This window comes from Suncus etruscus, chromosome 13 (genome assembly GCF_024139225.1).
Source record: "Suncus etruscus isolate mSunEtr1 chromosome 13, mSunEtr1.pri.cur, whole genome shotgun sequence".
Lineage (NCBI taxonomy): Eukaryota > Metazoa > Chordata > Mammalia > Eulipotyphla > Soricidae > Suncus > Suncus etruscus.
Genome location: NC_064860.1, coordinates 19,535,835 through 19,544,008, shown reverse-complemented (window position 1 = coordinate 19,544,008; position 8,174 = coordinate 19,535,835). Strand labels below are relative to the sequence as shown.

Sequence of the window (8,174 nt, the reverse complement as noted above, 5' to 3'; positions counted from 1 at the left end):
ATGCAACCATAAAAGTAAAATAAGTGCAAGATTTTAAAAGGTCAGACGGAGGAACACAAAATTATTTTTTCAGGGAAAGGTATTCACCAAACACCACATATTTTCCTTTGACCATCTGTACTGAAAAAAATTTCAGTAGTATCCAGAATATTATACGAGTGTTTTTGCCATTTACATGTTAGTGACGGATCAACCTGAAAAATGTCTTCCAATCTTTAAAAACTCATTTTGTCATATTGGAAATGGTTAAGAAAGTAATGCCTTTAAGAGACTGAGGAAAATTAAATATCTTATATAAAATCAGGAAGCCCAAAATGCCTCTGAGTGACATCAATTTAAACCTGACTTTAAATCTGATTTTTCGAATACAGAGCACGGAAGGGACTTAACCAAAGTCACATTGCAGCATTAAACTTGGGCAAGGACCTACGTTTCATGTCTTTCAATCTACAGTCATAAATTCTAAACTTTAATGAGATGAGTTATTTAGTAATAATGATGTTGATGAACCCAATGCATAAACTTCTAATTTAATTGGAAATAGTTCAATAAATTTTGTAAAATGGAATACATGTTTCTAGGTATTTTCTGGTTAGTATTTAACTCTCCATAATGGTCGTAACTTTATGGTTAATATGCCCATTTTTAATATTTAACACTTTGATCATTTTAGCTATTTATTAATTTTATGATTTATTTTCATAATAACATAAATATTTTTACACTTGTCATGCTGTACTTCAGGCATTATCTATTTAAATTGTTCCGGATCAGAGAAAAAGATAGAAATCTTCCAGAAGATTTAGCATACTTTCAAATTATCCTTGCCTAAAACAACATATCAGACAAATGCAAAGAACACAAATAAATTACATTAAGCATGAGATTGCAAAGCCCTTCTATAACCATCAACAAATCAAATTAAATAATATTTTATATGTACAACATAACCAACAAGGGCTTATTTCAAGAATTTGAGGATAGTTAATTTGAGGAAGAAAAAATATGCTCTTCATAGATGTTGATACAATTTTAACTCTATTTTTAAAACAATATAAAAACTGGGTCAGGATAACTCGAAAGGCAGAATACCAAGCTTTACAAGTGGGAAGACTGGGTTTGATTCTTAACATCACTTGGTTTCCAAGAACTGTTTCAAGAAAATCCCAAAGTAGCACATGAACATGATCAGATGTTGTCCCAAAACAGAACAAAATAAAAATGATGCAAAATAAATTAAAAATAAAGTTAATTTCTACATGTAATAAAAATGAAGACAACAGCAAAATTTTAATATTCAATTTTCAAGTAACTTCTATTATTCTGTTTATTGGAACAAAGGAAGATTCAGATCAACAATAGGATGTTTAAATAATACATATATATATATATATATATTATTTTTTTGGTTTTGGGCCACACCCGGTGATGCTCAGGGGTTACTCCTGGCTATGTGTTCAGAAATAGCCCCTGGCTTTGGGGACCATATGGGACACTGGGGGAACAAACTGCGGTTCGTCCTAGGATAGAGCGGGCAAGTCAGACGCCTTACAGCTTGTGCCACCGCTCCAGTCCTAAATAATATTTTTAAACCTATAAAGCCCATGATAATCACCTGAATCAACTGAAATATTATGAGTGATAACATGGTAAATTAAAACAGTCACAAGATTACAGAATTAACAGCTCAATAACAATTTAGATTTAGAACCTCTCAGAGAAAAAAAACTAATTCAAATCACAAAGAAGAATATAATACATACAAAGAAAAATAATTAGCTGCAGTACTAACCTAAATATAGAAAATTAAAAGCTTTTTCAAGACAGTAAATGAATGCTCATCTATATGCAGTCCTGTTAGTATCCTGGATTAAAGGTTTTAGCACTATAAATTGGTGCAGTTAGCACTAATTTAGCACTAAAAACTGGTGCATTTCCCCAGAATTCATCTATAAATTCCAATAATTTTAATCAAATAAGTTTATTCAACATATCTAAAGTATTTTTCTAAAGAATTTGAAACTGAAACAAAATTTTGCTGTACATGTGGTTTTTAGAACTTTTACTGGATCTGTGCTCAGAGATCACTTCTGGTTGTGCTCAAGGGACCATATACAATCCTGGGATCAAAGTGAGGTCAGATGCATGCAAACGAATGCAAACCTTATCCTTTGTACTTGGGGTCCTCAAACTTTTAAACAGGACGCCAGTTCACTGTTCCTTAGACTGTTGGAGGGCCAGACTATAGTTTAAAAAATTACTAACAATAGTGGCTGTTGTTTGAGGACCCCTGACTGAGATTAAGAGGATGAGTCCAAAGACAGGGTTAAGGAGGGAAGTCGGAGAGTGTGGTGCACATGGACACATTTGTACTATGGCCCCGGACAGGCAGCTGTGGCAAAAACACCTGGTGGGTCAGATAAATGTCTACATGTGGCCCATAGGCTGTAGTTTGAGAATCCCTGTTAGGTACTATCTTTCTGACCCAAGTAAAATGGAATTTAAATTAATTAGGAGTTTTAGCATAGAAAAATATAAACATTAAATAAACATTGGAAAGATAACAAAAAACTTGATTATGAATATTGTTTTTGTTGTAAAAATATAATATAAATATAAATACATTTATTTATATATTTATTATATAATTATATAAATATAATAAACATTTATGATACCAACAAAACATCAATGTAATAATTTATAAGTGTCAGAGACATGCTCAAAGACATATATAAAGGACATAGTAATGTATTTTTGATTAGTTAAGAAAGTTAACCACTAAGGAAAGCAGCATGAAAGTTTCTCAAACTAATAAAATATAGAGAGAAGAATATAGAGTCAAAACAAGACCTGAAAAATGACAAATATTTGACATGTCATTACAGAACCAATTCTCAAACAGGATGTGGAGAAGACCAGACAAAGAGACGTGAACACAGTTATGGAGGGTCCTGGGGCACTTTGATAATGGTGGTATAAAGCTTATATATATCAATAATGAATGTTTAAATATATCAATATATATCAAAATCTTGTTTTCAAAATTTCAATATAAAATATATAGATATGTATAGATTTAAACCAATATCAATTTTTTGTTTGTTTTTTGATTTGGGTCTCATTTGACTGAGCTCAGGGCTTACTCCTGACTCTATGCTCAAAGATCACTCCTAAAAAATTTGGAGTACCATATGTAGTGCCAGGAAATTGAACCCAGACAAGTGGAACCCACTGGACTATTGTTTAGCACCTCAGTAATAATTTTTTTTGTTTGTGTTTCTTGGGGGTCTATTGTAGAGGATTAAACCTGGGTCAGCCTTATGCAAGACAGAGCCCTGCCCAGTGTACTGTTTCTCTGGCTCTATAAAGACCATAATTTTAACACTAACTTTCTAAATTATAATACATAAAATAAAAATTTGAAATACAACAATTAAAAACATTTTAATAAATGGTATTAAAATGAATTATTATAGCATTTAATGAAGTTCCTAATAAAAAAATAGAACTTTCAAATGAAATCATGAATGTATCAAAATAAAATGAAGATCAAAATATATGTAACTTGGATTGGCAATAACTTTCTAAGTTTGCTACCAATAGTAGAACTTTAAAGTAAAAAGTAAGTGACTTTGACCTTGAAATCTATTTTTCCCTTGCAGCTGAGGTCTTCTATAGCATTTATTTTAACACAGGCACAGAAACTGGAAAAAAATGCACTGCTTATCTGAAGAGGACTGGAGTGACTAACACAGGAAAGCAGAGTTTTCTTTTAAAGTAAATGAGAACTTCCCAGGCCAAGATTTTATTTCTTGTGCCTTTCAAATATGAAGGCAAAGTAAGAGGACAAATTAACTTCTATAATTAGTATAATAATTGTCAAATGATTTATAATCATTTTTCTATACACTATGTCTTCTCATATGAAAATGTTGGCCAAAATACTTTTTCTACATTCATTCTACTGAATTACAGGTAAAACTGAATCTTTAAAATGATCTGCAAAACTAAATATGCTCTGAAACATATGGATCTATGAGAAAAATACATTTTTTTCCAAGTGACTGATTTTAAATAGACCTTGGAAATAAAAACTATTAGTGCATCATGGAACACATACATTTTGTATGTATTTACACATGCATGTCTTTATACATGCATGTCATGTAAAGAGTGCACATGAGATGTATGACAATACATAGCAAATAATTTATATATACGTAAAATGAAATTTGATCAGTTAACTTAAAATTTGGGAGAATGGTGATACTTTTCAGTTCAATTTTTTCCTTTGTCCCCAATAATCTACATTCAGTGTCCTAATCTTGACCTTATCATTGAGTATAAGATAATTTGTTTTGTGAGTCTCACAAGTTGATAGAGGAAGAACAATTACACAATTAAAAAGAGGGATTATATCCAGAACTCATTTTGCACCAAATTTTGATGCTTATATTTACATAGCCTTATATTACAAAGCTGTATATTTAGGCTTTATGACTTTATGAGACATAGATGAGACCTTTGGACTTAAACTAATATAGCAAGGAATTAATTGAGAAAAAATATTTCTTGCAGTTGTGATGGGTGCAAATTTTGAGAGTCAAAAGATAGAACAACCTAGGCAGTATAATGTCTCTGTATAAAGATTTTGTAAGCCCTAAAACCTCTGAACATTTTAGGTTACATGCAAAAAGGAATGACTTGCAAAAGGAGTTTAGAGGTTTGTTTATTTTTTCCTTGTTTATTTGATTTTAGGGCCACATCAGGTGGTATTCAGGGGTTACTCCTGGCACTGTGCTCAGAAGTTGATCCTGGCAGGCTCAAGGACTGTATGGGATACCAGGGATTGAACCCAGGTTGACGGCAAGCAAGTCAAATGCCCTACCACTGTGCTCTCTCTCTGGCCCCAGAATTTAGAGGGTTGAAATCATCTGATCTTGACTGAGCCCCAATATAATCCTAAGGACCTTGTGGAGAGAGAACCACAATGTTCTTTACAAAATCTTGGTCCAAAATACATGCTGAAAACTCTGGGCTTTCCTAACACCCCCACCCCACACACACACCCATATTTCCATCACTGAAAAATCCAGCAATTTCCACCCATACTCATCTTCCAGGCAGAAAAAATGACCCAGTTCCTTTACTAAGCTAATGGTTGCTAACTCCTTCCAGGTAGTCTTTTCTGAGTTGCAAACTCAGGTGCCTTTTCAAAAGGACTGGAGGCAGATTCCCTTCTGCCCAAAATTACAGTAGTTCATCTGACACCCCTTCATCTGAAATAACCTAGCTCCACAACTTAACCTCACTTCTAAGCCACCAAATTTTTATAGATCTTGAACTATGAGACACTTCAAAAATTTGAAGTTGTATCAGCTAAGTACGACCACAGCATATCTGATGAGAAAGTTACATAGAAGACCAACAAACTCATTGAGCCTAAACAATAACATCGAAGGCTCAACAAGCACAAATCATAACTCAGAAAATTCTTAAACAATGACTTTAACAATAACTGACAGATATACCAATTATTTCAAACTTATCCTAATTAATCTTTGTTTTTGGTTATTTCATTTGCTTTTGTGCCATAACAAACAATACGAATAAATTCAGTTTTTCCTACAAGAGGAACTAGGAACAAGAGGCTAGGGTGGTGGGTGGGAATCTGGGGGCCCTTGTGTAGGGACAGTCACACTAGTGATGGGAGCAATGCTTGAACGTTTAATACTAATGTGACTGTATATTGAACAATTTAGTAAATCACGATGTTTAATAAAAATTTGAAATTAAAAAAATTTTCATACAATGTTGGATTTGAAAATGGAGGAAAAGAGACATACACTAAGGAAAAGTGATGGGTATTTAGTAATTTGAGCAGCATAAAGCTCATTCCTATATTCTTTAATAAAGAACAGTTGTGGGGCTGGAGAGATAGCATGGAGGTAAGGTGTTTGCCTTGCATGCAGAAGGTCGGTTGTTTGAATCCCGGCATTCCATATGATCCCCTGAGCCTGCCAGAGGTGATTTCTGAGCATAGAGCCAGGAGTAACCCCTGAGCACTGCCAGGTGTGACCCAAAAACCAAAAAGAAAGAAAGAAGAAGAAAGAAAAAAGAAAGAAAGAAAGAGAGAGAGAAAGAAAGAAAGAAAAAAGAAAGAAAGAAAGAAAGAAAGAAAGAAAGAAAGAAAGAAAGAAAGAAAGAAAGAAAGAAAAAGAAAAGAAAGAAAGAAAGAAAGAAAGAAAGAAAGAAAGAAAGAAAGAAAGAAAGAAAGAAAGAAGAAAGAAAGAAAGAAAGAAAGAAAGAAAGAAAGAAAGAAAGAAAGAAAGAAGAAAGAAAGAAGAAGAAAGAAAGAAAGAAGAGAAGAAAAGAAAGAAAGAAAGAAAGAAAGAAAGAAAGAAAGAAAGAAAGAAAGAAAGAAAGAAAGAAAGAAAGAAAGAAAGAAAGAAAGAAAGAAAGAAAAACAGTTGTAACAAATAGATTTTAGCTTGGTGAGACTTATTTGAGACTTCCCCAACATGAGGACCACCAATTGAAAATTAATGGATTTAATAATTTTTAAAATCACAACTTTAGGTATATAACCTCATGATGTAAACAGAAAATTTTATCTGCCATTAGTGAAAATCTTTGTGCATTTTATTTTTACTGTGTCAGTATGATAGATTTTTCAGAGCTCACATATTTAAAATAAAATCTGAGTCAATGATAATGACATACCCACATGTAATTCAACAGTGTACTTGGTTTTGACATTCTGAAATGTAGAATTTTGAATTTTTTACGTTCATTTATCCAATAAATATTTACTGAGCATTCAAACTATCCCAAAATTGTTATACTTGAGAAGTGAGTGTTGACTAAGCTTCTTAATTCCCTAAAACTGATATATTTTAAGAAAAAAAACTGCTATATTTTGTTTATTTTGTTTTAGGGCCACATCCAATTCTGCTCAGGGATCACTTCTGGTTGACTGGAGGAACATATAAAGTGGTGGGATCAAAGCTGGGTTGGTTGTGTGCAAGGCAAGCACTCTACCAGCTGTAATATATCTCTCTGGTGCTTGCTTCAGCAGCACATATACTAAAATTGGAATGATACAGAGATTATCATGGCCCCTGTGCAAGGATGACATGAAAATTCGTGAAGCGTTCCATATTTTAATATCTATCTATCTATCTATCTATCTATCTATCTATCTATCTATCTATCTATCTATCTATCTATCTATCTATCTATCTATCTATCTATCTATCTATCTATCTATCTATCTATCATCTATCTAGTCCCAGTTTCATGGAACAGCATTCAAATAAGGAAAGTGACATCATTAACAACTACTGAGAAACAGGAAAATTATTGGATGATAGAAAGTGTTAAAAAAGATGTTGCAGGGGCCGGGTAGGTGGCGCTGGAGGTAAGGTGTCTGCCTTGCAAGCGCTAGCCAAGGAAGGACCGCGGTTCGATCCCCCGGCGTCCCATATGGTTCCCCCAAGCCAGGGGCGATTTCTGAGCACATAGCCAGGAGTAACCCCTGAGCGTCAAACAGGTGTGGCCCAAAAAAAACAACAAAACAAAACAAAAAAGATGTTGCAGCTATAATGTAGAAAGGTACTTAGGAAAATCCTCTGACAAAGTGACTGATAAGCTGGGATTCAAATAGCAAGACAGAGCCAAGAATGAGAAAACCATGTACAGTCATGAAGCACAAGGAAACAGTCTTTAGCCAGAATTCCCAAAGGAATTAATAAGAACAGAGTATTATCAATTGTGTTGAATACTCCTGAGATTTCAGGAAAGTAAGAACCACTGGATCTCAAAACATTAAGGCCATTAGATCTATTTAGAAATGATAATTGAAGGTGAAGAGGTGAAAATATCAACTTACTATTGGTAATTTTAAAAATCAATTTTACTATAATATTGACAAGTAATAACTGAAGATTGTGTGAGGTTGAAAAAGTTATTTAAAAATAAATTATAGAGCATTGTATACATTAATGAAATGAGCTGCAGACAGGAGAAACAGCCATGAAGAGAAGAATTAGGCTAGACTGAATAAAGTTCTTTTTTTTTTTTTTTTTTTTTTTTGGTCTTTGGGCCACACCCGGCGTTGCTCAGGGGTTACTCCTGGCTGTCTGCTCAGAAGTAGCTCCTGGCAGGCACGG

The 8,174-nt window shown here is 33.4% G+C and overlaps 1 non-coding gene across 1 annotated transcript; it reads left to right on the top strand.

Moving 5' to 3' along the window:
• Window positions 1-7,065: 7,065 nt before the first annotated feature.
• On the top strand, window positions 7,066-7,169 carry LOC126026799 (U6 spliceosomal RNA). The gene has a single exon (XR_007502018.1). It is a non-coding gene; the product is annotated as a U6 spliceosomal RNA (small nuclear RNA).
• The last annotated feature ends 1,005 nt before the right edge of the window (window positions 7,170-8,174 follow it).